The sequence below is a fragment of the Arachis stenosperma genome, chromosome 6, assembly GCF_014773155.1.
Source record: "Arachis stenosperma cultivar V10309 chromosome 6, arast.V10309.gnm1.PFL2, whole genome shotgun sequence".
Classification (NCBI taxonomy): Eukaryota; Viridiplantae; Streptophyta; class Magnoliopsida; order Fabales; family Fabaceae; genus Arachis; species Arachis stenosperma.
In genome coordinates, this window is record NC_080382.1 from 129,561,859 (window position 1) to 129,567,213 (window position 5,355).

Here is a 5,355-nt window from a genome sequence, read left to right on the forward strand (position 1 = left end):
CTTCCTCCAGGGTGTGCTATTTTTCTTCCTGTTTTTCATTCTGTTTTTGCTTTTTTCATTGTTTTTGTGACTTCTTATGATCATCAACCTACAAAAAAGATAAAATAACAAAAGAAAATAGTTAACTATAAAACATTGGGTTGCCTCCCAACAAGCGCTTCTTTCATGTCATTAGCTTGACAGAGGACTCTCATGGAGCCTCAGAAATGCTCAGAACCGTGTTGGAACCTCCCAACACCAAACTTAGAGTTTGAATGTGGGGGTTCAACACCAAACTTAGAGCTTGGTTGTGGCCTCCCAACACCAAACTTAGAGTTTGACTGTGGGGGCTCTGCTTGGCTCTGTTTTGAGGGAAGCTCTTCATGCTTCCTCTCCATGATGATAGAGGGATGTCCTTGGGCCTTAAACACCAAGGATTCTTCATTCACTTGAATGATCAACTCTCCTCTATCAACATCAATCACAGCCTTTGCTGTGGCTAGGAAGGGTCTGCCAAGGATGATGGATTCATCCATGCACTTTCCAGTCTCTAGGACTATAAAATCAGTAGGGATGTAATGGTCTTCAACTTTTACCAGAACATCCTCTACAAGTCCATGAGCTTGTTTTCTTGAATTGTCTGCCATCTCTAGTGAGATTTTTGCAGCTTGCACCTCAAAGATCCCTAATTTCTCCATTACAGAGAGGGGCATGAGGTTTACACTTGACCCTAAGTCACACAAGGCCTTCTTGAAGGTCATGGTGCCTATGGTACAAGGTATAGAAAACTTCCCAGGATCCTGCCTCTTTTGAGGCAGTTTCTGCCTAGACAAGTCATCCAGTTCTTTGGTGAGCAAGGGAGGTTCATCTTCCCAAGTCTCATTTCCAAATAACTTATCATTTAGCTTCATGATTGCTCCAAGATATTTAGCAACTTGCTCTTCAGTGACATACTCATCCTCTTCAGAGGAAGAATACTCATCAGAGCTCATGAAAGGCAGAAGTAAGTCCAATGGAATCTCTATGGTCTCATCTTGAGCCTCAGATTCCCATGGTTCCTTATTGGGGAACTCATTAGAGGTCAGTGGACGTCCAGTGAGGTCTTCCTCAGTGGCGTCCTCTGCCTCTTCTTCCTTCCAGAATTCGGCCATGTTGATGGCCTTGCATTCTCCCTTTGGATTTTCTTCTGTATTACTTGGGAGAGTACTAGGAGGGAGTTCAGTAATTTTCTTACTCAGCTGACCCACTTGTCCTTCCAAATTCCTAATGGAGGACCTTGTTTCATTCATGAAACTTTGAGTGGTCTTTATTAGATCAGAGACCATTGTTGCTAAGTCAGAGGTATTCTGCTTAGAACTCTCTGTCTGTTGCTGAGAAGATGATGGAAAAGGCTTGTTATTGCCAAGCCTGTTTCTTCCACCATTATTGTTATTGAAACCTTGTTGAGGTCTCTCTTGATTCTTCCATGAGAAATTTGGGTGATTTCTCCATGAAGAATTATAGGTGTTTCCATAGGGTTCTCCTAGGTAATTCACCTCTTCCATTGAAGGATTCTCAGGATCATAAGCTTCTTCCTCAGATGAAGCTTCCTTAGTACTGCCAGGTGCATTTTGCATTCCAGACAGACTTTGAGAAATCAAATTGACTTGTTGAGTCAATATCTTGTTCTGAGCCAGTATGGCATTCAGAGTGTCAATCTCAAGAACTCCTTTCTTCTGACTGGTCCCATTGTTCACAGGATTCCTTTCAGAAGTGTACATGAATTGGTTATTTGCAACCATTTCAATCAGCTCTTGAGCCTCTGTAGGCGTCTTCTTCAGATGAAGAGATCCTCCAGCAGAGCTATCCAAAGACATCTTGGATAGTTCAGAGAGACCATCATAGAAAATACCTATGATGCTCCATTCAGAAAGCATGTCTGAGGGACATCTTCTGATTAATTGTTTGTATCTTTCCCAAGCTTCATAGAGGGATTCTCCATCCTTCTGTCTGAAGGTTTGGACTTCCACTCTAAGCTTACTCCATCTTTGAGGTGGAAAGAACTTTGCCAAGAAGGCATTGACTAGCTTTTCCCAAGAGTCCAGGCTTTCTTTAGGTTGAGAATCCAACCATATTCTAGCTCTGTCTCTTACAGCAAAAGGGAATAGCATCAGTCTATAGACCTCAGGGTCAACCCCATTAGTCTTGACTGTGTCACAGATTTGCAAGAACTCAGCTAAAAACTGATGAGGATCTTCCATTGGAAGTCCATGGAACTTGCAATTCTGTTGCATTAGAGAAACTAATTGAGGCTTTAGCTCAAAGTTGTTTGCTCCAATGGCAGGGATAGAGATGCTTCTCCCATAAAAATCAGGAGTAGGTGCAGTAAAGTCACCCAGCACCTTCCTTGCATTGTTGGCATTATTGTTGTTTTCGGCTGCCATGTGTTCTTCTTCCTTGAAGAATTCGGTCAGGTCCTCTAAAGAGAGTTGTGCCTTGGCTTCTCTTAGTTTTCGCTTCAGGGTCCTTTCATGTTCAGGGTCAGCTTTAACAAGAATGCCTTTGTCTCTGCTCCTGCTCATAAGAAAGAGAAGAGAACAAGAAAATGTGGAATCCTCTATGTCACAGTATAGAGATTCCTTGAAGTGTCAGAGGAAAAGAAAAATAGAAGAAAGAAGGAGAAGAAGAATTCGAACTTTAATTAGATAAGGTTCGAATTGTGCATTAAGAAGGAGTGGTACTCCATAAATAGAAGGATGTGGGAGGAGGGAAGAGAATTTTCGAAAATTCAATTAAAAGATTTTGAAAACATTTTGAAAATTTGATTGATAATTTTCGAAAATTCAAAGTGAAAAAGAAATCAAGTGATTTTTGAAAAAGATTTTGAAATTAGAAGTTTTAGAAAGATTTGATTGAAAACTATTTTGAAAAAGATGTGATAAAAAAATTATGATTGAAAAGTTATGGTCTTAAAAAGATGTGATTGAGAAGATATGATTTGAAAACAATTTTAAAAGATATGATTTGAAAACAATTTGAAAAGATATGATTTTGAAAATTAGTGACTTACCTAACAAGAAAAGATATGATTCAAACATAAAACCTTTCTCAACAGAAAAGGCAAAAAATGTTCAATCAAATCATTAATTGTTAGTAAGTATCTTTGAAAAAGGAAAGAAATTGATTTTGAAAACATTTGATTGAAAAGATATGATTTGAAAAAGATTTGATTTTGAAAAACTTTGAAAACTTGAAAAAAAATTGATTTTGAAAACAAAATCTTCCCCCTAGCACCATCCTGGCGTTAAACGCCCAGAATGGTATACATTCTGGCGTTTAACGCCCAAAATGCTACCTCTTTGGGCGTTAAACGCCCAACCAGGTACCCTGGCTGGCGTTTAAACGCCAGTCTGTCTTCTTCACTGGGCATTTTTGAATGCTCAGCTTTTTCTGTATAATTCCTCTGCAGTATGTTCTGAATCTTCAATTCTTTGTATCATTGACTTGAAAAGACACAAATTAAAAATATTTTTGGATTTTTAATAATCAAAATGCAACAAGAATCAAATAGCAATGCATGCAAGACACTAAACTTAAGATGAGACACTAAACTTAAGCAAGAAACATCAAATATTTTTTTGGTTTTTATGATTTTGTAATTTTTTTTTTTGTGTTTTTCGAAAATTAGGTGGAAAAAGGTATCAAAATTCTTAATGAGAATTCCAGGAATCAGTGCAATGCTAGTCTAAGACTCCGGTCCAGGAATTAGACATGGCTTCACAGCCAGCCAAGCTTTCAAAGAAAGCTTCGGTCCAAAACACTAGACATGACCAAAGGTCAGCCAAGCCTTAGCAGATCACTGCTCCAAAAGCAAAATTGATGAAAATCAACAAGCTCTTGTGGTGATAAGTTGAAACCTCGGTCCAATCAGATTAGACATGGCTTCTCAGCCAGCCAGATTTCAACAAATCATCATGAAACTCTAGAATTCATCTTCAAGAATTTCGAAAAAAAATAAATACCTAATCTAAGCAACAAGATGATCCGTCAGTTGTCCAAACTGAACAATCTCAGGCATTGTTACCAAAAGCTTGCTCAAGACTTGAACAATCCCCGGCAACGGCGCCAAAAACTTGGTGCGCGAAATTGTGAACACTACAACTTCACACAACTAACCAGCAAGTGCACTGGGTCGTCCAAGTAATACCTTACGTGAGTAAGGGTCGATCCCACGGAGATTGTTGCTATTGAAGCAAGCTATGGTCATCTTGTAAATCTTAGTCAGGCAAACTCAAATGTATGATGGTGATAAACGAAAATGACATAAAAGATAAAGATAGTGATACTTATGTAATTCATTGGTAGGAACTTCAGATAAGCGCATGAAGATGCCTTCCCTTCCGTCTCTCTGCTTTCCTACTGCCTTCATCCAATCCTTCTTACTTCTTTCCATGGCAAGCTCATGTAGGGTTTCACCGTTGTCAATGGCTACCTCTCATCCTCTCATTGAAAACGATTGCATATGCTCTGGTCACAGCATAGCGGAATTCATCTGTCGGTTCTCAATCAGACCGGAATAGAATCCAATGATTCTTTTGGCGTCTGTCACTAACGCCCCGCCCTCAGGAGTTTGAAGCACGTCACAGTCATTCAGTCATTGAATCCTACTCGGAATACCACAGACAAGGTTAGACTTTCCGGATTCTCTTGAATGCTGCCATCAGTTCTCGCCTATACCACGAAGACTCTGATCTCACGGAATGGCTGGCTCGTTTGTCAGGCGAGCACTCGGTTGTCAGGCGATCAACCATGCATCGTGCAATCAGGAATCCAGGAGATATTCACTAAGCCTCAGATGCTTGTAGAACAAGAGTGGTTGTCAGTCACTTTGTTCATGAGTGAGAATGGTGATGGGCGTCAATCATCACCTTCATCATTTTGAAGAACAAGTGATATCTTGGACAAAGAACAAGCGGAATTGAATAGAAGAACAATAGTAATTGCATTAATACTCGAGGTACAGCAGAGCTCCACACCTTAATCTATGGTGTGTAGAAACTCCACCGTTGAAAATACATAAGCATAAGGTCTAGGCATGGCCGAATGGCCAGCCTCCCAATGATCTAAGATAGCATAAAACGAAGATAGCTACCAAAGTCTCTCCTTTTACAATAGTAAAAGGTCCTACTTATAGATAACTAGTAGCCTAGGGTGTACAGAAGTGAGTAAATGACATAAAAATCCACTTTCGGGCCCACTTGGTGTGTGCTTGGGCTGAGCAATGAAGCAATTTCGTGTAGAGACTCTTCTTGGAGTTAAACGCCAGCTTTTATGCCAGTTTGGGCGTTTAACTCCCATTTAGGTGCCAGTTCCGGCGTTTAACGCTGGAATTTCTTG

The 5,355-nt window shown here is 40.0% G+C and overlaps 1 non-coding gene across 1 annotated transcript; it reads left to right on the plus strand.

Annotated features, from left to right (window-relative positions):
* Positions 1-1,889: 1,889 nt before the first annotated feature.
* On the plus strand, positions 1,890-1,997 carry LOC130938432 (small nucleolar RNA R71). Its single transcript, XR_009069598.1, has one exon. It is a non-coding gene; the product is annotated as a small nucleolar RNA R71 (small nucleolar RNA).
* The last annotated feature ends 3,358 nt before the right edge of the window (positions 1,998-5,355 follow it).